This window comes from Balaenoptera borealis (assembly GCF_965194805.1).
Source record: "Balaenoptera borealis genome assembly, chromosome: 17".
NCBI classification, from domain to species: domain Eukaryota; kingdom Metazoa; phylum Chordata; class Mammalia; order Artiodactyla; family Balaenopteridae; genus Balaenoptera; species Balaenoptera borealis.
The window spans coordinates 80,493,145-80,521,058 of NC_138876.1; the positions used below are offsets into that span (position 1 = coordinate 80,493,145).

At 40.4% G+C, this 27,914-nt stretch overlaps 1 long non-coding RNA gene across 2 annotated transcripts; it reads left to right on the forward strand.

The window, feature by feature from the left end:
• The first annotated feature begins 1,029 nt into the window (after positions 1–1,029).
• LOC309615044 lies at positions 1,030–3,755 on the forward strand. Of its 2 annotated transcripts, none has more exons than XR_014236518.1 (2): positions 1,030–2,204; positions 2,421–3,755. It is a non-coding gene; the product is annotated as an uncharacterized lncRNA (long non-coding RNA). The 2 variants fall into 2 exon arrangements; XR_014236519.1 differs by having other exon boundaries at positions 2,425–3,755.
• The last annotated feature ends 24,159 nt before the right edge of the window (positions 3,756–27,914 follow it).

Here is a 27,914-nt window from a genome sequence, read left to right on the forward strand (position 1 = left end):
AAGGTCACGTCAACATCTCGGGAGAGAATCTCCGAATTCCAGGGCCGGGAGACCCCTGAGACCCTCAATCCAAGCCTTTTACTCCATATGGGAAAACTGAGGCACAGGTTGGTGAAACTACTTCCTAATCCACACAGATTTTAAATATTAGACTCAAAACCAAACTCCACATTTCTTTCCGCAGTATTGCTTTGTTGCCTCTTAAACACTTTAATGTTTATCCGTTAGGAACAGTGGAGTTGAGGGTAAGTAACAACTCGGGTTTACTTCATTTCTTCAACTCTCTGTATTTAGGGCCAAGGAGATAGGATAATTTTGTGGATGATAAACGTTGTGTTCTATATCAAGATTGTGCAACATATGAAAGTTAGCCTGTCAACAGCTTTAACCTAAGAGAGAAATTGGGGTTATTTCTATAATGGTAGAGACCAGGGCTAGATCAGGCGGGGAGCTGTTTACTTCCAACAGTTCTATGGAGAAAATGTATCACGTCTCTGTCAAGAGCTCAATTTCCCTCCTACACACTTTACATTTCTGGTTGCACACCTCATTTTTTCTGTCTGAACCTGCGGTTTTGGTAGCCCTGACACCTCTGAAGCCGGGCTCACTCCCATGAGTTGTAGTTAGATGCGCAAGTGGGGTTACGTACGGGGGCCTCCTTCTTCTTCTGTGTGCAGGAAGCTCTGGTGCTGGCAACTCTCACCTGGAAGCAAGGGATTTTTCGGGGGTAAGATTGGTCCTCCATTAAAAACAAAAAGCAACATAAAATGAAAAAACCCTGAAAGCCCTATTAATCCTCCAGGGTCCAGCGCATCCATCAGTGTAACGGAAAGTGGTTCAGCTGAAGGTGACGGGGGTGCCCTGCCCACTGCTGTCTGCTGTCCCCTCCCCAACCCGACACCAAGGTCTGCGTGCACTTTGTCCCCAACGGTGTCGCCCTCCGGACCCAGAGCCTTAACAGCCTTCTCAAGCTGCTGTGATCGCCCAGTTCGGTTCTGGCCACGAGGTGAGCCAGGTATGCATGTGTGTGTGTGTTTACCCATGTGTACGTGCATGTGCATGTGTGCTTGTATACTTATGTGTATGTATGCCCAAAGCCGCCCCTCCAAAAGCCAGGAACGCCTTCAAAATGTGGCATCTCCTGGGGGCTGTCGCTGATTGCCTTTCATCGTACTCGTGGACTTGCATCTGCCAGGAAGGCTGTGTTGGCTGACGGTTGTGGGCTTGGGCTCCGGAGCCGGACCGTCTGGAATCAGATATCTGCTCGCAACTTACTTGCGCTATGACCTTGGGAAAATGGCTTACCCCTCACTTCCTCACTTTCCCCAGCTGTGAAGTCGGGGTGTTACAGTACCTCCCCAGCAGGGTTATTGTGAGGATGGATTGAACGAATCAGTGACTAATTATAAAATATTGGGAACAATGTGTGGCACATAGTAAGTTCTCAGAAATATAAGCCGACAATATTATTTTTACTGAGGAATATCAGCCGTGGATGCGGGCAGCTAGGACGAGAGATAAAGCTCAGAGCAGACATTCAGCCTAACATCCAAGGGAAGTGTCATGTATTCTCTTGGGCAGGCACCATCATGAAATGTAACCGGGTAGCAGAAAACATCAACGTTGATGGAACTTCCCAAGGGCAAGGGAAGAAGGAGGAAGAGATGGTGGCTTTATACCAAGATGACGTTGACAACGGCTGAAGAACTTCCCTTGTCTCCTGTGGATGGAGTTGGTTATTTATGGTGGTTTTATTTCAAGCGTCAGCTAATGTAGTTGAAACAGGGGATTAACTATAAAAACTGGGGATGACTTATGGAACCCAAGGGCAGGAATCCAGCTGGGTCTCAGGAGAGGCTGGAACAGGGAATGTGGGGGGCTCTTTCTCCATCTCCCGTCTGCCCCTTTCTCTGCTTTTGCTCAGGACGCTCGCTCTGCACAAGGACCTCTTCTGCTTCTCAGCTGACTTGTTGGGTGAAAGTGGCCACCAGAGGCTCCTGAGGCCATATGTTACTCTTCTGCCCTTTGGTGAATCTCACATCCTCACCCTCAGTCACAGGCACTCACCGTCAGCAAGAGTGAGGGTCACCCGAGAGCAACACGGCAGCAAGGAACCAGACTCATGTCTTGGAGGAGATGTGCTGGGCAGAAAGGACCACCTCCTGGGAGCACCATTCACATGGTCCACGATGGCCACCTGAACGGTAACACCCACTTCTTTACTGAGTCAGTATGTGTTTATATCAATATACAATTCACCGTATTAAAAAGATCATTTACACTTTTGGGGGTAAAGTCGTTTGATTCAGCAGGTCAGTCCTATGGAAAATAAACGTCGTTGTCTGGCCAGCATGTCTTTGTCTTTTCCTCACTGTCCTGGAAGTGTGTATATATTTTTTTTCCTTCTTTTTTATTTTAAGGTAGCAGATGTACTTTTCGGCTATGGAAGCTCTCTGATCTCTAACACTGGATTCCTGTGAGTGTGTCTGCCATCCATCCTTCCTATAACTTGCGGTAAAGTGAATTGAGGCTCTCACTTCTTGTTTGGGTGCCTTACTGTGTCTTAGACGTTATCCTACCTGATATTACAGTGTCCTCAGCTTATTGTCACTTGGGGACTTCAATTTTCAAGTGAATGAGATTTCTGGCAGAATGGCTCCATCATTCATGATCACTATGGCAACAGTGGGACTGCTTTTCATGGGTGGTTGCAGCTTCTATAAACAGCCAAGATGGTCCCCCACATTTTTGGAATATGTATCAAAAGGAAAGAATAAGAAACTTTTTTTTTTCTGACCATCTTTTTTTTTTTTTAACATCTTTATGGGAGTATAATTGCTTTACAATGGTGTGTTAGTTTCAAGAAACTTTAAAAATATATTTTCATCACCTCCCCTTCAGATGGGGATCATGTGATACGGCCAGGTGCTCAGATAAATTATGGTAACATCTGCATTCCTTTTCCAGATATAGCATAAGTCTCTTGCCAAATGTGCTAAGAACATATGGGTTGTAATGATAAAGTTTTAATGCTTAGATTTTAATTTTCTTACTAGGGTTACAGAAGAGAAATTTAGCAGCCTTTAAAAATCACCGATAGATCCTTAAAGATTTAGAAATTTTGCCTTTTCGATGAGCTAGGAATCAGCAGTAAGGTGATGGTGTGACTAACTTGCCCACTCACATCCTTTTCTATGTTTTGTATTCCCTTCCCTGTCACACCGACAACCAGCACAGTGACCGCTGAACGATAAGTTAACCAGCTTCTGTCAATACCTATCGGTATTTTGCCTCTAAATCTCCATCCTCTTGCTCATCCTCATTGGTTACCCTCAGGGATTCACCCGGATGAAAAAGGAGAGACAAGGTCTGAGGTTGAAGCAGCAAAAGCAGAAAGGACGTGAAGCTTGAAGGAAAGAAGATCAACTCCTACCCGGTCGGTCCTCTGCGTGCCTTTCCCTGGGCTTCCGATTCTGTGCCGTGTGGATGTAGTAACAGCAATTCCCTAGGCTCTTTCCAAATCTCACTTTCAGAGTCTGTTTCAACATTTCCACTAGTCCACAGGAGATGTAATTGCACTCACGATCAGTTACTCTGCGGGCCTATTTCAGCTTCTTTCCTGCCTTTATTTTATGTCTGGAACGTTGTTTTTCTTTCTCTTTTTGCCTCCTGTTTTGATTTATACTCTCTGGTTAGGTTTTTTTTTTTTTTTTTTAGTTTCTTAGATGTTTTTATTCAGCAATATATCAACATTGCCTCTCACCTTATACTGTACATAACTGGTGGCAAATGGATAATAATAGAGTGCTACTTCACTTGTTAATCATCCAATAAAGAGAATGTGACTTAGTGATCAGTGGCAATTACCTTAGAATTGCAACATATGGTAAATTGAATCTTTTTGTACAGTGGCATTTAGTTGTTTGGGACCGTGTACCAAATTAATGGGAACATCAGGTAAATTTAACATCTTTACTGCTTTAATTGATCCTAAGTGGGTAATTATGTTATCTATGAAGTCAATTTGTCCTTTTCCATTATTTATGATGTGCAGTTGTACACCAGGCACACACCAGTCACAATGCAATTGCAACATATATGTTTGGAGGCTGCTCCAAATGCGGGGCAAAACACGAAAGAGGAATAACCTTGGAGTTGTTGTATTGCACTGAAAGACTGTCTTATTATTTCTGCTTTAGTTGTCATACTGGTGAAGTAAACATACAGCATTGTATTAACCTTTAAGATTTCTAATAACTGGAGAATAACCTAAAGAGTTTTTCTTTTGGATTGATTTGTTTTAAAGTCATTCAGACTGTTCTGAGTCTTCAGTATCCCAAAGTCTACCTTGGTAAACTCAAAGCATTTGCATAATTAACAGTTGCTGAAGTTTTTTGATTACCCCTTGGAAGGAAAAGCAGGCTTTTCAATTGTCCCTTCATCAGCAGTTCTCAACTCTGGCAGCACATTTGGATTAACTTATATCTAACCCACGGATAGAGAGCCTCCCTGGCTGTGTGCCCTTGCAGAGCCTCTGGTCGTCCTTCACTCTGTATGACAGTCTCTGTGTCCATCCACATCTCTACAAATGACCCAATTTCATTCCCTTTTATGAGTAATATTCCATTGTATATATGTACCACATCTTCTTTATCCATTTTTCTGTCGATAGGCATTTAGGTTGCTTCCATGACCTGGCTATTGTAAATAGTGCTGCAATGAACATTGGGGTGCATGTGTCTTTTTGAATTATGGTTTTCTCTGGGTATATGCCCAGTAGTGGGATTGCTGGGTCATATGGTAATTCTATTTTTAGTTTTTTGTGGAGCCTCCATACTGTTCGCCATAGTGGCTGTATCAATTTACATTCCCACCGACAGTGCAAGAGGGTTCCCTTTTCTCCACACCGTCTCCAGCATTTGTTGTTTGTAGAATTTCTGATGATGCCCATTCTAACCAGTGTGAGGTGATACCTCATTGTAGTTTTGATTTGCATTTCTCTAATAATTAGTGATGTTGAGCAGCTTTTCATGTGCCTCTTGGCCATCTGTATGTCTTCTTTGGAGAAATGTCTATTTTGATCTTCTGCCCATTTTTGGATTGGGTTGTTTGTTTTTTAATATTGAGCTGCATGAGCTGTTTATATATCTTGGAGATTAATCCTTTCTCTGTGATTTGTTTGCAAATATTTTCTCCCATTCTGAGGGTTGTCTTTTTGTCTTGTTTATGGTTTCCTTTGCTGTGCAAAAGCTTTTAAGTTTCATTAGGTTCCATTTGTTTATTTTTGTTTTTATTTCCATTACTCTAGGAGGTGGGTCAAAAAAGATCTTGTTGTGATTTATGTCATAGAGTGTTCTGCCTATGTTTTCCTCTAAGAGTTTTATAGTGTCCGGTCTTACATTTAGGTCTCTAATCCATTTGGAGTTTATTTTTGTGTATGGTGTTAGGGAGTGTTCTAATTTCATTCTTTTACATGTAGCTGTCCAGTTTTCCCAGCCCCACTTATTGAAGAGACTGTCTTTTCTCCATTGTATATCCTTGCCTCCTTTGTTATAGATTAGGTGACCATAGGTGCGTGGGTTTATCTCTGGGCTTTCTATCTTGTTCCATTGATCTATATTTCTGTTTTTGTGCCAGTACCATACTGTCTTGATTACTGTAGCTTTGTAGTATAGTCCGAAGTCAGGGAGCCTGATTCCTCTAGCTCCGTTTTTTTCCCTCAAGACTGCTTTGGCTATTCGGGGTCTTTTGTATCTCCATACAAATTTTTAAGATTTTTTGTTCTAGTTCTATAAAAAATGCCACTGGGGGGCTTCCCTGGTGGCGCAGTGGTTGAGAATCTGCCTGCCAATGCAGGGGACATGGGATCGAGCCCTGGTCTGGGAAGATCCCACATGCCGCGGAGCAACTGGGCCCGTGAGCCACAACTACTGAGCCTGTGCATCTGGAGCCTGTGCTCCGCAACAAGAGAGGCCGCGATAATGAGAGGCCTGTGCACCATGATGAAGGGTGGCCCCCGCTCGCCGCAACAAGAGAAAGCACATGCACAGAAATGGAGACCCAACACAGCCATAAATAAATAAATAAATAAATAATTTAAAAACAAAAAAAAAATGCCATTGGTAATTTGATAGGGTTCGCATTGAATCTGTAGATTGCTTTGGGTAGTATAGTCATTTTCACAATATTGATTCTTCCAATCTAAGAGCATGGTATATCTCTCCATCTGTTTGTGTCATCTTTGATTTCTTTCATCAGTGTCTTATAGTTTTCTGAGTACAAGTCTTTTACCTACTTAGGTAAGTTTATTCCTAGGTATTTTATTCTTCTTGTTGCAATGGTGAAGGGGATTGTTGCCGTAATTTCTCTTTCTGATCTTTCATTGTTAGTGTATAGGAATGCAAGAGATTTCTGTACATTAATTTTGTATCCTGTAACTTTACCAGATTCATTGATTAGCTCTAGCAGTTTTCTGGTGGCATCTTTAGGATTCTCTATGTATAGTATCCTGTCATCTGCAAACAGTGACAGTTTAACTTCTTCTTTTCCAATTTGTATTCCTTTTATTTATTTTTCTTCTCTGATTGCAGTGGCTAGGACTTCCAAAACTATGTTGAATAATAGTGGCGAGAGTGGACATCCTTGTCTTGTTCCTGATCTTAGAGGAAATGCTTTCAGTTTTTCACCATTGAGAATGATGTTAGCTGTGGGTTTGTCATATATGGCCTTTATTATGTTGAGGTAGGTTCCCTCTATGCCCACTTTCTGGAGAGTTTTTATCATAAATGGGTGTTGAATTTTGTCAAAAGCTTTTCTGCATCTATTGAGATAATCATATGATTTTTATCTTTCAATTTGTTAATATGGTGTATCACATTGATTGATTTGCATATACTGAAGAATCCTTGTATCCCTGGGATAAAGCCCACTTGATCATGGTTTATGATCCTTTTAATGTGTTGTTGGATTCTGTTTGCTAGTATCTTGTTGAGGATTTTTGCATCTGTATTCATCAGTGATGTTGGTCTGTAATTTTCTTTTTTTGTAGTATCTTTGTCTTGTTTTGGTATCAAGGTGATGGTGGCCTTGTAGCATGAGTTTGGGAGTGTTCCTTCTTCTGCAATTTTTTGGAAGAGTTTGAGAAGGATGGGTGTTAGCTCTTCTCTAAATGTTTGATAGAATTCACCTGTGAAGCCATGTGGTCCTGGACTTTTGTTTGTTGGAAGATTTTTAATCACAGTTTCAATTTCATTACTTGTGATTGGTCTGTTCATATTTTCTATTTCTTCCTGGTTCAGTGTTGGAAAGTTATACCTTTCTAAGAATTTGTCCATTTCTTCCAGGTTGTCCATTTTATTGGCATAGAGTTGCTTGTAGTAGTCTCTTAGGATGCTTTGTATTTCTGCAGTGTCCATTGTAACTTCTCCTTTTTCATTTCTAATTTTATTGATTTGAGTCCTCTCCCTCTTTTTCTTGATGAGTCTGGCTAAATGTTTATCAATTTTGTTTATCTTCTCAAAGAAATGGCTTTTAGTTTTATTGATCTTTTCTATTGTCTTCTTTGTTTCTATTTCATTTATTTCTGCTGTGATCTTTCTACTAACTTTGGGTTTTGTTTCTTCTTCTTTCTTTAGTTCCTTAGGTGTAAAGTTAGATTGTTTATTTGAGATTTTTCTTGTTTCTTGACGTAGCATTGTATTGCTATCAACTTCCCTCTTGGAACTACTTTTGCTGCATCCCATAAGTTTTGGATCATCGTGTTTTTATTGTCATTTGTCTCTAGGTATTTTTTGATTTCCTCTTTGATTTCTTCTGTGATCTCTTGGTTATTTAGCAATGTATTGTTTAGCTTCCATGTGTTTCTGTTCTTTATGGTTTTTTTCCCTGTAATTTGTTTCTAATCTCATAGTGTTGTGGTCAGTAAAGATGCTTGATATGATTTCAATTTTCTTAAATTTACTGAGGCTTGATTTGTGACCCAAGATGTGATCTATCCTGGAGGATGTTCCGTGTACACTTGAGAAGAAAATGTAATCTGCTGTTGGGATGGAATGTCCTATAAATATCAATTAAATCAATCTGGTCTATTGTGTCATTTAAAGCTTGTGTTTCCTTATTAATTTTCTGTCTGGATGATCTGTCCATTGATGTAAGTGAGGTGTTAAAGTCCCCCACTGTTATTGTGCTACTGTCTATTTCCTCTTTTATAGCTGTTAGTAATTGCCTTATGTATTGAGGTGCTCCTATGTTGGGTGCATATATACTTATAATTGTTATATCTTCTTCTTGGATTGATCCCTTGATCATTATGTAGTGTCCTTCCATGCCTCTTGTAACATTCTTTATTTTAAAGTCTATTTTATCTGATATGAGTATTGCTACTCCAGCTTTCTTTTGATTTCCATTTGCATGGAATATCTTTTTCCATCCCCTCACTTTCAGTCTGTATGTGTCCCTAGGTCTGAAATGGGTCTCTTGTAGACAGCATATATATGGGTCTTGTTTTTGTATCCATTCAGTGAGCCTGTGTCTTTTGGTTGGAGCATTTAATCCATTCACGTTTAAGGTAATTATCGATATGTATGTTCCTATGACCATTTTCTGAATTGTTTTGGGTTTGCTTTTGTAGGTCCTTTTCTTCTCTTGTGTTTCGCACTTAGAGAAGTTCCTTTAGCATTTGCTCTAGAGCTGGTTTGGTGGTGCTGAATTCTCTTAGCTTTTGCTTGTCTGTAAAGCTTTGGATTTCTCCATTGAATCTGAATGAGATCCTTGCCAGGTAGAGTAATCTTGGCTGTAGTTCTTCCCTTTCATCACTGTAAATATATCGTGCCACTCCCTTCTGGCTTGTAGAGTTTCTGCTGAGAAATCAGCTGTTAACCTTGTGGGAGTTCCCTTGTATGTTATTTGTTTTTTTTCCATTGTTGCTTTTAATAATTTTTCTTTGTTTTTAATTTTTGTCAATTTGATTACTATGTGTCTCGGTGTGTTTCTTCTTGGGTTTATCCTGCCTGGGATTCTCTGAGTTTCCTGGACTTGGGTGGCTATTTCTTTTCCCATGTTAGGGAACTTTTCAACTATTATCTCTTCAAATATTTTCTCGGGTCCTTTCTCTCTCTTTTCTCCTTCTGGGACCCCTATAAAGTGAATGTTGGTGCATTTAGTGTTGTCCCAGACGTCTCTTAGGTTGTCTTCATTTCTTTTCATTCTTTTTTCTTTATTCTGTTCTGTGGCGGTGAATTCCACCATTCTGTCTTCCAGGTCACTTATCCGTTCTTCTTCCTCAGTTATTCTGCTTTTGATTCCTTCTAGTGTATTTTTCATTTCAGCTATTGTATTGTTCATCTCTGTTTGTTTGTTCTTTAATTCTTCTAGGTGTTTGTTCTTCAGTTCTTCTAGGTCTTTGTTAAACATTTCTTGCATCTTCTCGATCTTTGCCTCCATTCTTTTTTCCAAGGTCCTGAATCATTTTCACTATCATTATTCTGAATTCTTTTTGTGGAAGGTTGCCTATCTCCACTTCATTTAGTTGTTTTCTGGGGTTTTATCTTTTTCCTTCATCTGGTGCACTGTCCTCTGCCTTTTCATCTTGTCTATTTTTCTGTGAATGTGGTTTTCGTTCCACAGGCTGCAGGATTGTAGTTCTTGCTACTGCTGTCTGGCCTCTGGTGGATGAGGCTATCTAAGAGGCTTATGCAAGCTTCCTAATGGGAGGGACTCATGGTGGGTAGAGCTGGGTGTTGCTCTGGTGAGCAGAGCTCAGTAAAACTTTAATCTGCTTGTCTGCTGAAGGGTGGGGCTGAGTTCCCTCCCTGGTGGTTGTTTGGCCTGAGGTGACCCACCACTGGAGCCTAGAGGCTCTTCAGTGGGGCTAATGGTGGACGCTGGGAGGGCTCACACTGAGGAGTACTTCTCAGAACTTCTGCTGCCAGTGTCCTTGTCCCCATGGTGAGCCACAGCCACCTCCTGCCTCTGCAGGAGACCCTCCAGCACTAGCAGGTAGGTCTGGTTCAGTCTCCTATGGGGTCACTGCTCCTTCCCCTGGGTCCTGATGTGCACACTACTTTGTGTGTGCCCTCCAAGAGTGGAGTCTCTGTTTCCCCCAGTCGTGTTGAAGTCCTGCAATCAAATCCCACCAGCCTTCAAAGTCTGATTCTCTAGGAATTCCTTCCCCCATTGCTGGACCCCCAGGTTGGGAAGCCTGACATGGGGCTCAGAACCTTCACTCCAGTGGGTGGACTTCTGTGGTATAAGTGTTCTCTGGTTGGGAGTCACCAAGCCAGCAGTTATGGGATTTGATTTTATTGTGATTGCGCCCCTCCTGCCATCTCCTTGCAGCTTCTCCTTTGTCTTTGGATGTGGGGTATCTTTTTTGCTGAGTTCCAGTGTCTTCCTGTCGATGATGGTTCAGCAGTTAGTTGTGATTCCGGTGCTCTCACAAGAGGGAGTTATCTGGTTAGATTTTATGCTTCCTTTTAAGTCATCTCAAATCCTTTCTGGCAAGGGATAATTTTTAAAATATACGTAGAGATTACCGTGTCCTGAATCATCACCTAATCTCTCTGTACTTGAATATCTTCTATTTCTTCTGTTTCTGAAGCTAATTTTATTGTCACACACTGTTGTTGCCATGGATATGTGTATCCCTCAGAGAGGGATTTCTGGTTTTATGAAGGCTCTTTCTAAGTTTCTTGGGGGGAAAAAAGATATTTCACTTGAGAAAAAGCTTGTTTCATGAAGACCATTTTTCCTTTGAGGTATACAGTATTTTAAAACACCTTACTCTAAACATATAATTTCTTTAGCCTCATCTTTTTTGACAGAAGCTATTGGCCATTCTCTTCCCCTGTTTATTTTCTGCTTGTAATTTTTAAAAGTTTTTATTTGCAAAGCAGTTACCAGAGTAATTAGAATGCAGTGAACCCTTGGGCTTGAACACGTTTGAAGAGCTAAATGCTTTTTGAATGATTTTTTTTCCCCATGAGCCTTTTAAAATGTAACTTCAAATACCGCTGACTTGGAATGTCAGCCGGTGGAGCTGATGGGCTCTAACATTTTTACTGCTGTCAGGAAGCTGTGAGCTTCATCGGGAGAAAAGCATTTTCTGGAAGGAGAAGTTAATTGGGGAGTTAGCAGTTTAACAGAGATAAAAATAAGTTGTCATTCACAACTGACTGATTTTGGCTCTGAGTTACTTCCTGGACTCAATTTCCATCGGCCAGAAAAGTATGAACGCTGCCCTGGACATGGGAGCAGGGCCCCAGGGCACCGATGATCTTCCACGAATCTGGACAGTCTGCCTCCGGATGCCTAATCAGGTAAACCCAAAGTCAGAAAACACTCTCTCAGGAGGAGTGATTTTGTAAGTTCCTGTCACATATTTGAGAAAAATAAAGTAATATTCTGCTCCGTTGGAAGGAAAGGAAATCTGTAGAAATAAGTAACAACCCTCAGAAATTTCCCTGAGTCCAAGCTCCCCGACCCGAGGCTTGGATGAACCTTGGGAAGAAGCAACCACAAGGCCAGAGGGGCTTCAGATGTTGGCTTGTCCGCCCAGGACCAGGGGGGTGAGTGAGGCACTTACCTTGAGAGCAAAACCTAAGGAGACACCCCCCACCCCAAATGCTGTCATCAAGATAAATCCTATTTTAATGCAGTATTTAAAAAATCAAGTCAATGCAAAGAAACAGAACATTGAGTGTGCCAGTGGGGACTTACATGGACGAATGAATTGGTGAGGCCCCCCTGAGATGGGCTGCCACCTCATCACCCCCTGACTCGAGCCGGCAGAAGGATGAGAGAAAATCCCCCACGTGACTGAGGTTTGTTTCTTTTGCCTATTTTGTAGGGATGGGGGTCAAAATAGAAATTAAATGCATTTATTGAAAAATGAATTTGTGTAATGTTTCCCACACACTTTAGTTTGTAAACTAAGGGTCTTAGTCATTAGGTTGCATAACTGTTATTTTGCCAATATAGAGTTTTACATAATTGTCTGTATTCTTTTTTAAAAAATTTATTTTGTTGAAGAATAGTTGATTTACAATGTTGTGTTAATTTCTGCTGGACAGCAAAGTGATTCAGTTATACATATATATATATATTCTTTTTCATATTCTTTTCCATTATGGTTAATTAGAGGATATTGAATATAGTCCCCTGTGCTATACAATAGGACCTTGTTGTTTATCCATTCTATATATACTAGTTTGCATCTCCTTAATTGTCTGTATTCTTATCACCAGAATACATGCTGTAGGTGGGCAGGGCTTTGTAGGTCTATGCACTGCTGTTCCCTCTTGCATCGAGTACCTGCTTAATCAATGACGTGAAAAACAAATAACTCTATGTAAGGTAGAGGTTTAGACCCTTCTAAATAGCAGGAGAGATGGCAAGCTTCTGGTTTACATTTTTAAGAATTAAATAATGTCTAATATCAATATATTCCTCTATGTGTGCATATACCATAATTACAGTAATAATAGTATTTGCTATAATTTATTCAACGAGACAAGTTGCTGTGGACTGAATGTTCGTGTTCCCCCAAATTCATATGTTGAAGCCCCAATGTGGTGGTGTTTGGAGGAGGGTGACAGGTCATGAGAATGGAGCCCCCCAGATGGGATTAGCATCCTTACAAGAAAAGGACAGGGGTGAGCCCTTTCTTTGTCTCTGGGCCATGTGAGGTGTCGGGCTGCACCCCGCAGGCCTGCAAGCCCTGTACTTGCCCAGCCCCAAGACCAAAGGAAGAGCCCAGAGTCAGTGACAGAGACATCAGTGGTTTAATGGGTGGGGCAGCTTACGTGTCTGAAACAAGGTCCTGGAGCGACACCCCATCGTGTGCGGCAGACAGCCGGCAGGACTTGGTGGCATACTTAGCTCCTGGGGGAAGGGGAAGGTTACCAGTTATAGGGGGAATTAACCTCAGGTTAGCCCATCGGTTACCAGGGAAACTAGCAGGGGGGCATGCCCCTCACCGCCCCTTTGATAAGCTATCATGGTGAAGATGTTCTGATCTAAAGAGTAGACATGCCTTTATTCGATATAATATCAATAAAAATTTTCTTGAGTTTATACTGATATTTCCAAGTCAGATTTAGAACTACACATTTTTATTCAACCTCATTGATCTTCAGTGTCTGTTTCTCTTCGCCTATACCAAAAATGTCAATTCCCAATGACGTTAATGGAATAGCACATTTGCTTTTTCTCACAATACACACAACACTGTCTCAGAAAAAGAATAACTTTATCACCAGCCATATGATTATCAGAAACAGTTGAAGATTTTGTTTGGCTAATCTTTTTTCTTTTGGATGTATCCTAAGGATAATGACTGTAAAGTCCCTTGAAATAAAATCTCTATGTGTGATTATGCCACTTACTTGCTACACAACTAGGTTCATTTATTTCATTTTGTTTTAAGTTTTTAGGAATCCTCTTTTCCCCTTTAATTAAAAAAATCTTTTTATTTTGACATAATTATAGATTCACAGGAATTTACAAATATAGTATAAGGAGGTTGCATATACCCGTTACCCAGTTTCCTCCAGTGGTTTCATCTTACATAATCATTGTACAATATCAAAGCCAAGAATATGACACTGGTAAAAAGTATGCATATAGGTTTATGTTATTCTATCTTATGGGTAGATTTGTGTAACCATCACCACAATCAAGATATAGAACTAGTCCATCCATAAAGATCTCCCTCACCGTACTCCTTTATAATTATACCCCCTCCCCCTCCCCCTCCCACCATCCCTGGCAACCACTAATCTGCTTTCTACCTCTAGAAATTTTTTATTTTGAGAATGTTGTACAAATGGAATTAATTACACCTCTTACGACCTTTTGGATTAGGCTTTTTTCTTTAGCAACATAATGTTCTTGAAATACATCCAAATTGGGTATATCAATAGTTGGTTTCTTTTTATTCCATGGTATCGATATTCCTCAGTTTGTTTAACCATCCATTTACTGTGGGACATTTTGGTTATTTTCAGGTTTTGGTCACTACTAATAAAGCTGCTATAAACAATTATGTACAGGTTTGTGTGGATCCGTTTCTCTGGGATAGATAACCAGGAGTGCAACTGACAGGTTGTCTGGTAAGCGTATTTTTAGTTTTTTAAGAAAGCAAAGTTGTTTTCCAGAATGTCTGTACCACTTTACATTGCCACCAGCAATTTGTGAGAAATCCAGTTTCTCTGCATCCTCCAGCATTTGGTATTGTCACTGCTTTTTATTTAACTGTTCTAATAAGTGTGTAGTGATAGTTCACTGTGGTCTTAATTTTCATTTCCCTAAGGGCTAGTGATGTTGAACATCTTTTTATGTGCCTATTTGCCATTTGTATACCATCTTTGGTGAGATGTCGTTTGCCCATTTTCTAATTGGATTATGGCTTTACTGTTGAGGTTTGAAGGTTCTAGATATGAGTCCTTTTTCAGCTACATAGTTTTCAAATATTTTTTCCCAGTAGCTAGCTTGGCTTTTCATGTTGTAACAGAACATTTCATAGAACAAATGTTTTTCAAGTCCAATTTACCAAGCTTTTGTTTTAGGGATCATGCTTTTGGTGTTATGTCTAAAAAACTCTTTAACAAAGATCTAGGTCCTGAAGATTTTCTCCTATATTATCTTCTAAAATTTTTATAGTTTTATATACATTTAAGTTTATGATCAATTTTGAGTTAATTTTTGTGTAAAGTGTGAAGTGTAGTTTGAAGTTCTTTTTTTTTTTTTTTTTTGGTCTGTGGGTATCTAGTTACTCTAGCTCTGTTGGTTGAAAAGACTATCTTCTTCCATTGAATTGCTTTTACATCTTTGTCAAAAATTAGTTGGTTGTATTTGTGTGGCTTTCTCTCTGGATTTTCTTTTCTATTCCGTTGATTTTTTTGTCTCCCCTCAGCCAGAACTACACTATTTAATTTCCGTGGCTATACAAGTCTTGAAATCAAGGAGAGTGATTCCTCCCACTTTGTTTTCCAATTTTCAGAATTGTTTGAACGATTCTAGTTCAGTTGCCTTTCCATATAAGTTTGTCTACATCTCCATAAAAATCTTGCTGGCATTCTGAAAGAAAGGATGTTAAACCAGGATATCAATTTGGGGAAAATCGACATCTTTACTTTGTTGAGTACTTCAATTAATCAATCTGGTAGGTCTCTCCATTTATTTAGATGTTCTCTTTCATTAGTTTTCAGCATAAAATCCCTGTTCGTGTTTTACTAGATTTCATTTTTCTTGAGCTATTATGAATGGTATTGTGCTTTTAATTTCCGTTCCCATATGGTCACTGATGGTGTATAGAGGTACAGTTGCTTTCAGTATATTGATGCTGTGTCCTCTGACACCGCCCTGCCTGGAGAGGGTGGGGAACCTCGTTCTCACTGGTGTGGCTTGAAGTCCAGGCTCCCCACCTGTCCTGCTCTAACGCCACCTGGAGGAGGGGGGACACGGGGCACTTTGCCTGCACTCAGCCTTGGCTGGGGGTGTGGGAGGCAGGTGGGTCTGCAGCTGTCTGTGGTGTTTGTCTGGAGTACGGTGGTTATTGTCGAAACATCCTCTTTCTTGTTAGGCTGCCCTTTCCTGGTCCTCTGAGTTGAGAGAGCAGGTTTCTCTCGGGGATTTTTTTTTTTTTTGTCTGTGTCCATTGGCATTTCCGAGTAACCTGCTTTTCCAGTATTCATTCAGGGCATTTGAGGCAAAAAAAGAAAACTCACCTTGTCATTCCTAAGGTCCTGAGGTCTCTTTCTAGTCTGTGTGCCTCTCTCTGTCTTTCAGAGTCTTTGTATGTTTGTTTTACATACACTGTCCGGGGTTTTCAGTTGCAGTTAGCAGGAGCAGTAGGGAAAAGGAGGTTTACTCTGTTTTCTTGGAAGCAGAATTCACTAATTCTGTTTTATAACTACATAAAACATTTACGTATTTCTGAAGTCCAATCTTCAAAATATATTCAGATATGTCTAGCCTTCATCCTAATTCTTTCATCCTCATGTCTCCTTCCCCTTTAGACAATATGTTTTCAGTTTCTGGTTTATATTTTTGTTTTTAATGTAGGCAAATATAAATACATATTTTTCAAATATATACACACGTATATATAAATATGTAAAGTATATATATTCATTGAGAGTGGAGATATATATATCTTCTATTTCTTAGAAGGTGATAGCCTACCATACGCACTTTTCTTCACCTTGCTTTTTTTCACCTCGTATACCCTGTGGGTAGCTTTATTTGCGTATATAAGGATATTCTTCATTCTTTTACAGCTGCCTGGTATACTCTGTATGGATGTGTAGAGTTTATTCAACTAGTCTCCTACTGATGGACTTTTGTGTGGTTTGCTGTCTTTTGCTAGTTTGGCACTTTTCCAAACTCAATAAATTGATTTAAAGAGAAAATAATATCACTATTATAAAATGGAAAACAAAGTATTCTTAATATGCAAATAAAGTAAATATACAAATGAAAGGGGTAAAAACATAACATTTAAACTAAATTCTCTCCTGTTACTATTACCTGTTAATACTTTCACATATAGCTTGATCTTTGTTAAAAAAAGAGACCAACAAGTGATCGTGTTAAAAGTGAATGGTAACATTCTTTTTGGTCTGATTATATGAACGAAAAGATCATTAAAAGGGGACTAGCTCTTGCAGTTGTGATTCAGTGTTACTAACGCTTGTCTTTGTACCATCAACATCCAACTTGTGTGCCACTAGTGACCCGAGCTTCCAATTTTGGGAGGCTCTGTTTTGCAGCAAAAAGAGTATATAAAATATTCGGTCACGTATATTGAGTCCCTTACTCTGTGCTTGGATGCTAGTGTATTATCTCATATGATGCTCCAAACAGTCCTGTAAGGTGGGTGCTTCTGTTTTTCTCATTTCACAGATGAGGAGTCTTAAGGCTTATTGCTCTAGATCCCATCACTCATAAGTAGGGATTTGGGTCTTGATCAGAGTTTGTGCTGACACCAAAGTCCATCCGCATCACCACTCTGCTGCATGGCCTCTCTGAGCCAGGCTTTCTGATCTCTCTGTCTGCAATGCAGGACAATGGGATGCAGGGCAGACAGAACTGATTCTGGGGATAAAAGACCTGGTGTGACTCTCAAACCTACCAGTTACTAGTTGTTCTTAACTGTGTTGGCTTTTGAGGCTTGGTTTCCTCACCTGCAAAGTTGGGGTGGTACTCCTTCTTTGTATATCCCAGGTGTGTTTTGAGAATTTCTATATTATATATTCCCACATAACTTTATCTTGCAAGCACTTTCTTATTCCTTCATTGATGCAATCAGACAGTATTCAGCTCCACTACTTGCTGGATGCAGTACCCGTGGGTTGTGATACAAAGGTGGGTCACGCAGTTGCTCTACTTAAAGAGGCTTTCATCAGAGCTGTGATGAAAAAGTGTGAGCTCTGGAATCAGAAAGGCATGAGTTCAAATCCTTATTCTACCACTTCTGGTGTTTGAACTTGGGAAAGTTCTCTAATCTCACTTGCCTTCCTTTTTATTTTCCATCTATAAAATGCAGATAATGACACTTAATCCTATAAGGGGTATTGCACGGTGATTAAGTGAAATAATGAATGTAGAACCTAACCAATAATAGTATAGTTATGTAGGGAGCAAATGAGACCTAAACAGCAACAAAAGGGAGCAGGGATATTTACCGAAATGTCTGCTACAGTCTTGAGGTGATGAATTTTAAGAAATCAGTATATGTACAACTGCCAAGTTAAGATTCATGGTAATTATAAATGCATTAGAAGTTCATAATTAAACAAACTCAGGAGAAATTAAGCATCATGAAACTCACCCTGAATGATTAAGTGATAAACCCATCCAAAATTTAATTTGATGTTTCTGTAATAATCTGACTTCATGGAACAAATTCTTAATTTGTTAAAGCCCAGAATAATTTGTAAATGTCCTCCTATGAAGCAGACCTCCATAACATGCTTAATTAAATTCATTAAGTGATATATCTGAGAGGAGAAACACAGTCCTTACCCATACAATTAACAGTTCTTCATTAAATGTTGAACAATGAACTCTAGAAAGAAATAGATGTAAATGGAATAAAAGTAGAATATTTCCTATTCAAGAGGTCCAATATTATGGTAAAATAGTCAGTCTGTATAAGTAAATTTCTGACTCAAAGAAAATAGCTCTTTCAAAGTAAGCAGGCAGAATGAGTTTCACAACTTCAGAGCCCCAGGAAACCTTGTAATTTATATCCTCTCATAGAGTAGTTGACTTAAAAACTAGTTACTCACTGAGAGAATAACTACATTTTTAGAGAAGAAGCATGACGTGGTAAACTTGTTTTCAAAGGTGAGTTTTGATTATATCTATACATTTGCTGGAATAATAAGGCAAATGTCTTTATTACTGCATCAGATTCTAATCCTAGAAGATGGGCAAAATATTGCAGAGCTTAGAAACATTCTGAGAAAGTCTGATCATAAATTACTTTACTAAATAGAAAAGCTTGATGTCCATGTAAATGTAAGTACTTTTTACGAACTGGTTGCAGAAGGTTCCAGTAAGAAAGATGGGAAGGCAGATTTATGATGTGAGATTAAATGAGCTAACATAGTTAAAGCTCATACATAGCACAGTCACACAGCAAGTGGCAATAAATATTAGAGATGATCATGGTGTTCCCAGCGGTTCCATTCCTGGCTCGAAGCTCTCCTACTCACACAAACTCTCTTGGGATAATTCCAGTTGTTCTCATGACTTGGGATTTCCTCTCACAAGTTAATGATTTCAAATCAGCCTGCTTCCCCAGCCTAGCTCATATGTGTTCTCACTGCTGGATATCCCTTCCTGGCCATGAAGGATAATCCTCAAGTTCAACATGTCCACAAGTCACCTAAACTAGCTCCTTTTGTATTCTAGCTCTCAGATGGGTGGTTCCACCTTCTGTCTAGACAAGCCGACTAACAGCGTGGGGAATAGATTTGACGTTTTCATATAACAGTAATCAGTCGCTGAGTGCTGTTTACTTCATCTCTTAAATACATCTCAAAATAGTCCACTCTTCTCTATCTTCAGTACCAGTGTTTCTTATTTTGTCTGCCATCAGAGCAAATAACTGAAAACAAAAGTTAGCTTGTCACCATCCTACTTAAAACCTCTTTGGTGTTAAGTCTTGTTTCTGAAGCATCGTACACAAGACTTTGCATGACCTGATGGCTGCTTCATGTCTGTAACTCCGTGCTGGACATTTATGTTCATTTATTTACTTATTACTGAACTACAGTTGATTTACAATGTTGTGTTAGTTTCAGGTATACAGCAAAGTGACTCAGTTATATCTATATCTATATCTATCTATCTACCTATCTATCTATATATTATTTTCCATTACAGGCTGTTACAAGATACTGAATAGGGTTTCCTGTGCTATACAGTAAATCCTTACTTATCTATTTCATATATAGTAGTGTGTATCTGTTAATTCCATACTCCTAATTTATTCCCTCTCCCCCCTTCCCCTTTGGTAACCATAAGTTTGGTTTCTATGTCTGTGAGTCTGTTTCTGTTTTGTAAATAAGTTTATTTGTATTATTTTTTAGATTGCACATATTAGTGATACCATGTAGTATTTCTTTCTCTGTCTGGCTTGCTTCACTTAGTATGATAATCTCTAGGTCCAACCATGAAATTGCAAATGGCTAAATTTTCATCCTTTTTCATGGCTGAGTAATATTCCATTGTATATATATGTACCACACTTCTTTATCCATTCATCTGTTGATGGACACTTAGGTTGCTTCCATGTCTTGGCTCTTGTGAATAGCACTGCTATGAACATTGAGGTGCATGTAACTTTTCAAATTAGAATTTTCTTCTTTTTGGATGTATGTTCAGGAGAGGGACTGCTGGATCATATGGGAACTCTAGTTTTAGTTTTTTACGGAACCTCCATGCTGTTTTCCATAGTGGTCACATCCGTTTACATTCACGTTGGACATTTATTGCTTCCCAAATGCAGGCAATGCTTTTAGTCCCAGATATTCTCCAGGCTGATTTTCTTGTTCCTACCTCTGCTTATGCTCTTTCTACCTAAAATGGGCTCCTCACTCCCTCCCACCTCCACTGCTAACACAACATAATAATCTCTCCAGACCCATCTCAGCGTAGACCTTCCCTAGACACTCCTCCAGGTGATGGTATAGACACTGGCACAAGTAGGACCAAGTGCTGCAAAGGATTAAACAGTGGTGGGTGGTTTAGGGGCCACTGCAGGTGGGATGAAGAGAAGGCTTCTCTGAGAAATGGACACTTGAGCTAAGATTTGAACAATGAAAGGGGCAGAGTCAGGGGAAAAGTGTTCCAGACAGAAGAAAATCAGATGCCAAAAAAAAGTGAGAATAAATTTGATCTATTGAATAATAGGAAGAAGACTCTTTTGTGGTTACAAAAGAGTGAACAAAGGGGAGCGTGGTGGGAGATGAGCTTTGAGGACCAGGGTGTGCAGTGCTTTATGGGCCAAGTGAGAGAGATCGGATTTTATTCTGAGTGTGATGGGGTATCACTGTAGAGTTTGTAAAACAGCCTTATTGAGGTATACTTGACATAAACAAACTACATTTTTAGAGTTTACGAGGTGATATACCTTAACACGTGTATACACCTGTTACACCATCACCTTGATGCACAATCAAGATAGTGAACAAACCTACCACCCCCTCTGTAATCTCTTCCTCACCTGATTAGGTCAGGCCCACACAGGGTAATCTCCCTTTTTGGTAACGTATTCAACTGATCAGTGATTTTAAATATATCTGTGAAATCCCTTCACCTTTCCCATGCTCTATTTTTTTTTTAATTAATTAATTTATTTATTTTTGGCTGTGTTGGGTCTTCGTTTCTGTGCGAGGGCTTTCTCTAGTTGCGGCAAGCAGGGGCCACTCTTCATCGCGATGCACGGGCCTCTCACTATCGCGGCCTCTCTTGTTGCGGAGCGCAGGCTCAGTAGTTGTGGTGTACAGGCTTAGTTGCTCCACAGCATGTGGGATCTTCCCAGACCAGGGCTCGAACCCGTGTCCCCTGCATTGGCAGGCAGATTCTCAACCACTGCGCCACCAGGGAAGCCCCCCACCCATGCTCTATTTGTTAGAAGCAAGCTAAAGGCCCACCCCCTCAACAACCTTAGATCTTTCTTGTGTGGAGTTCTCTGTGGATCAAAGGAACTTGGTTGTTCTCCATGTGGTGTTACACTGTAATCTTTTGTATTCTCTGCCAGTTCTCTTCCGGATCAATGACTCTACAAAGTATTGTCTTTTGTGCCCAGACAGTTTAAAGCCTTTAGTCAAAACTTTTCCAGCTTTTTTTCTACTTTAGAAATGGACAGTGTATGTATATTTCTGTCTTACTTCTCTTGCTTTTTCTCTGTTCATGTTGGTCTCAGGAGAATGACTTCATATGATACATTATCCAGAAGGCTTTGAGTTCATGAACTGATTGTAAAACAAATGATTAATCTACTATCTAATTACCTGGGCTTTCATCTTCACATCCGCCCAGTCGATTAACTCTATGCTATCAATTCAGAAGGATACATGATATCAAGAAGAAAGAAGTGTTTTATAATCAAATCAGATATTTCACTGGCGAAGGAGATTGTCCTAAGGAGGGTATCTGTATGTACAGACAAGGCGTATTTGAAGACCTGATAAATTGTGATGGACAAAGTGATGGGGAAAGACAAAACTACTCAGTAAGTGAAATATTGGAGAGACGATCTTTTGAACCATTTCATCAAGCAAATGCAAAATTTCAGAGGTAGCCAAGTTTGAGCTGTTAAAAGCACAAATTGAATCTTGTAGTTTTCCCTAAATTACCTTATATCACCTGTTTGTAAAGTTGACTATATGAATTATTTGATTTTGATGGAAGGACGGTCATCTACAAATCATCAAAGACCTCTATCTTAAATTGGAAGAAGATATGAAAAATAAGTTACTGATGCCATGAAAATTCTCCCCAGATCTGTGCAGTGTGTTCTAGAGATGAAATCAGTAGCTAGGACGCTGCACTGTGGCAGAATTGTCACAGCACAGAGCGCACAACTCATCAGCAGGTGATGACATCCTTGGATGTCTCTCTGGGGTCTAGGGAGGGGAAAGCTGCCCTGAGTCTCTCAGTGTCTGGGCTGAACATTCCCGCTTGGTTACACAGATTCTCTAGCTGCACCAGAGCTACTGTTGTGATTACTGCAAAGTTCACGAGCAGGTCAAGAGACCGTGCACTTCGGGGAATTCGCTCAAGATACTGTGGCAGGGGTGAGACGGCAAAACGAGTAATGGGAGGGCAATGCCTTTTATTTTATTTTTGTTTGAAAATAGTCAGTACATTACTATACAGCTATTAAAAGAAAAGAATGATTTAAAGAGATATCAAGAATGTACCATTGAGCATGAAAAACATAGCAGGGTAATCCATTTATCATCATCTCTTTTTCTTTTTTCATAAAAGCAAATATCAAAAACAAAGCTTCCCTAAAATGTGACTCTAGGTGTGCATTGTTTGTGTAAACATGGACAAAGCCATGGAAGGGCTCCCACCTGGCTGTGTATTGTCACCTGGCTGGGGACATTGGGAAGGGTGCTGTGTGCCACAGGTGTTGTACTAACCAGCAAGCATGTTCTATTCCCATAAGTTTTAAAGAGAAATGTAAAAAAGAAGAAAATTAAAAAGAAAAACCATTTATTGCTCAAATAGTACCAAAGCAACAGTCATGGACAATTTAAAAGAGCAAACAGGGGCTTCCCTGGTGGCACAGCGGTTAAGAATCCTCCTGCCAATGCAGGGGACACGGGTTCAAGCCCTGGTCCGGGAACATCCCACATGCTGCGGAGCAACTAAGCCCGTGTGTCACAGCTACTGAGCCCATGTGCCACAACTACTGAAGCCCGCGCACCTAGAGCCTGTGCTCCACAACAAGAGAAGCCACCGCAATGAGAAGCCCGCGCACCGCAACAAAGAGTAGTGTCCACTCGCCGCAACTAGAGAAAGCCCGCGCACAGCAACGAAGACCCAACGCAGCCAAAAATAAATAAATAAATTTATATATTAAAAAAAAAAGAGCAAACAGCATCATCAGAGTATCAGCCCCAGCCCTGTAACCATAGCCTCCTAGTTTTCTGTTTCTTCGCTACTTCTTGTCCTAACGGATATGTTATTTTTTCATACTTAAAATCATAGTAGAAGTAAAACTTTTATTCTGTTTTCCTGCCTTACCTTTGTATTAGGCATATTATTACATGTTTCTATATTCTTCATGCTTATAATTCTTGACATATTAATTAAAAAACCAGAGAGAGGCTACACCATAATTTACTTGGTCATCATTCAATTATGGGACATTTGTTTGCAATTTTTCTTGTTAAAAATATTAAAATAATATATAGGTACCTGTATAACACTTTTTCCACTTTTAAAATTAAGTAATCCCTTAAATTAAATCCCCAGATTTAGAGTTTTAGAAATGGATAAAAAAATTATGAATACCTTCACTGTAATACACTCTAAGGATTTCCTAATAATTTCTTTTATATATATATATATATATATTTATTTATTTTTGGCTGCATTGAGTCTTCATTGCTGTGTGCGGGCTTTCTCTAGTTGCGGCGTGCAGGGGCTACTCTTCGTTGTGATGCGTGGCCTTCTCATTGTGGTGGCTTCTCTTGTTGCGGAGCACAGGCTCTAGGCGCGCGGGCTTCAGTAGTTGTGGTGCACGGGCTCAGTAGTTGTGGCTCGTGGGCTCTAGAGCGCAGGCTCAGTAGTTGTGGTGCACGGGCTTAGTTGTTCCGCAGTATGTGGGATCTTCCCAGACCAGGGCTTGAACCCGTGTGCCCTGCATTGGCAGGCAGATTCTCAACCACTGCGCCACCAGGGAAGCCCCCTAATAATTTCTTACATTTCACATTCTCTGAAGCATTTGGCAAACTGTCTGAAGAAGATGCCACAGGGAAGTGCAGAGGTATCTCTTGGAAAAGTGTCTATTTATGGTGGAGTTAGTGGGCCCAGAGCCTTGACACTCCCAACTTGGGGAAGAATAATGGCGAATCACAGCCTCCCAGCACTTTGAGATACGGCCTAACAGTCATTGATTTTGCTTCCTGATGATGAATTAGCCCTTGAAATTCTGAGATCCAAACCTGTGAATGCAACAAATGTAGAAATTAAGAAATTGTCCTCAACTATGCATTAATTTTGGTACAAGCCGTATTGTAACAAAAGACACATGAAAAAGTTGTTTCAATAATCTAGGAGTTTATTTCTCACTCGCATCCTAGTCCAGACCTAGCCAGATGGCCCTGCAAAAATGAAGTGGCATTGCTCCAGGAGGCCGTCTTGGTAGGCAGGCTCCTTAGGTAGCTCTGGCTTTTTTTTAAAAAAGCAGCGGTGATGAATTCAATGACGTCTGGTAGAGTTTGTTGTCGCTGCCTTGATTCATGCTAAGCACCAGCAATTTTACCCATCACTTTGCCCCATCACTGCCAATGTCCCTGCGGTGGGAAAGGTCTAAATGTTATCACGAAACATCTTGACCTTGCGCACACCTGGAAGGGCTCTGGGACCACTAAGTGTTTGTGAAGCATCTTTGAGAACCTCCACCCAGAGGAAGGGGTCCTGGGGGCAAGGAGCTGTGGGGAAGGTCAAGAGGAGGGCTCTGAACGCTGACCCAAGCCCAGGCACTGAACACACAAGCAGGCCGTGTGGTCCAGAGCCAGTGATACAGCTGAGGGGGCCCCTGACAAGCTGATGCAAGAGGTTCTGGGAGAAAACGGGAGGGTGTCAAGGAGGACAGAGGCCAGCGAGGAAGACCTGGGTGGAGGCAGGCAGGATTAATTATGAAGCTGGCAAACGTCTGGCTTTACCAGGCTTAATTCAGATTGTGGACGGAGTGAGCCCGCGGCTAGAAGCAACAGGTCTGTACTGTGTTCTTGTTGATCTGTTGACCCCGATGCTCTTCCCTCCAGCTGGTAGCTTCTGGAGGGCAGGACCCGTATCTACCCCGAGCCTGGCCCAAAGCAGCTGCTTGATCAATATTTTCAGAATGGATCAAGATAAATACAACATGGTTTATTATAAAACGCGGCAAGACCAGAGTCCCAGGACTGGATATTAAAGAATAACGACATGGAGTAGGTTCAGGCAGAGATCAGAATCGTGACAACCTGCAAGGAGGTTGAGCAGAGCAGACTCCGTGTTCCTTTCCTCGGCCCTTTCCTTGGGCACCACCCTTAGTTTTCTCACCCTTTAGCTGACTTGGTATTTTACGTGTGACCTTGGCAGTGAAAGGAGACTGTCAATACCAAATGAGGAGGCTGAGTTGATCCTTGTGGAACCAGAGGATGCTAGAAGACTTCGTGTTTGTGCTTCACATAGAAATCGGAAACTGAAAAATCCCATCAGCTCGCTTGGACAGGAGAACGGCATAGCCTCCGTGCAGGAACATGTGTCTGTAATCATACATTCAATCTCACAATCCGTTAGCCAAGGTAACGTTTATCGATAACCTATATGTGGCCTTTAGACATATCAATATTATCTCATAAATGCGCAGTATCCTGGTAAGATTGTTTTATTGATAAGAATAGAGGCTCAGAGAAGCTAGGAAGATCAAAGACGTACAAAGTCAAGCCCAGATGTTCTGAAAGTGCTGTGTGGGGAAGGAGATAAGGGAATTTGGGGGGACTACTTTAATTTGAAATATTGTCTTTGACACTAAAGAAACGGCAAGTTGTATTTAATCGCTGGGAAGGGTAAGGATTTCTCTCTGTAAATAATACTTAGCAATAACCTTAGGGCTTATTTCATGAGTCAATTGGGAAGAAACTAGCTGCCTTTTAGAGATGGATGAGTAGTCACAGAATATTAGGCTACTACTTAGCTGATTGCTTTTCTGATGTATTAAATGACAATTGATTCCCAAAGATGAGCAGCTCATTTCCTACAGACCAGTCAGATCAAACACGATATCTGAGATGATAATTACTATGAAATGTATAGTCCTACTGGAGAGGGGCTTGTCCTGCTAGGAGGGTGAAAGGCAAGCGAGGATCACGAATAAGAGTGAACATCAGTCCTTTAGGAGACCCAGTGATTACATGGCAGAGGTAAGGGAGTTACTTAATGGATATTTTAATTTTTACAAGCTATGAGCTTGTAGCCTGAAAAATTATCTCCTGAATTAATAATGTGCACAGAATTGATGTGCTGAGTTACCATAGAAATCACCTTTAGTACGAGTAACACTGCTAATTATGTCACATCTCCTTTAATGTGTTTCATAAGTAGAAATGTTTCCGAGCAGCTACATTAATCCATGTTGCTTCATAATTTGACTCTTTTTCTTCTTCGCGTGTTTGATAAAGTAAATTCTCTGAAAGACACTCAGCTTATACATTTAAGCGAACATAAAACAAAGCAAAACTCATGTTTCCCGGTAGCAAATTTCAGATCAGAATTCTATTACTTGGGATCCATTTTTCATGTTTCTATCTTTTACCTCACATTTCTGAGACTGCTTGAAGCCATCTGTTCGTCCATCCATCCATCCATCCATCCATCCATCCATCCATTCTTTAGCGCATTACATGAATTAAGCACCAACTACACACAAGGCTTTGTGCTAGATGGGTGCTATAAGAGCTTATAAAAATAAATTACACACCGTATCTCCTGTCATCAAGTTTGTAATCTACCAATAAGAAGGAGATCACACATATACATTAAGTATATATGAAAGTTTTTGGTAACTACCAGAAGGGTATGTGTATAAAATGTTATTGAGAGAAAGAAGTCACTTCTGGACAGAGGCCAGCAAGGCCACCTGGGTGTTTCATTACTCAGTAGGCAACAGTTTAAAGATACCTCGTTATATATTGTTAAAGCCGTCACAGCTGTCCTGCACTTAGTAACACGAGATAGCACTTTAGCAGGACACTTGGGGGACCATTTGAAACGTGAAATCACCAACAAGAAACACAAAAATTTGAAAATATGGTACCAGACAGAGTGTGGAAAGGACACTTTTTACAGTGTGAGAGCTGAAATAGGAAGGCAGTGTCGCCTTGCTCATCCTCAGCTGGGTACCCGTACTTGCGGTGACACATTTTTCACCTCTCTGGGCGTGTCTGCAAACCACCGTGAAGGCTCTGGGAGCACTGATGTTGGAGGGACAAATAAATGTTAGCAAGAAGGTGAATTTGCACATCTGGAATCCCTGAGTCTTGAGGGTCGACCATATCTTGTAACTGTTTATGATGACTCCAAGTGTAGGTGGTAAATTTTGTGAAGCTATGTAGTCCAAAGCAGTCAAAATCTACTTAGAGCTGTGTGGCTCCTCGGATAAGCCCTTGACTGTGATTCAGAGTCTAACCAAGTTCTGAGGCATTTCCGGCTTAAGTTAATATATATTTGTAGGAGGTAGTGAAGGACTCTGAAGGTGACAGTTAACTAAACAAACTGAGGCATGGCGAGCTGTTGGTCAACTTATGTCATCTTGCACAGTAAGTGCAGCAGAAACATCCTGGGTTTCAAACCAACTCTGTCTCTTAATAGCTGTGTGACCTTTGGTGGAGAGATTAACCTCTCTGTGCATCAATTCACTTATCTGTAAAATTGGGACAGTAATGATACTGACATTATAGAGTCCTTGTAATAATTAAATGAATTACATATTTGAAGTACGTCTAAGTGATATAGTACAGACTATTAGTGTTGTTAATATTAATATTACATGTGCAGCAACTTAATACATGAGTGCCAGAGATGTTTCTTGAGGAAATATGTATTCAGTGCTCATGTTCAGAGTCATGGAGTAGAAAACTTAGAAACTAACAGTTGAACTTTTTGTACAGGCTATAGCAGCT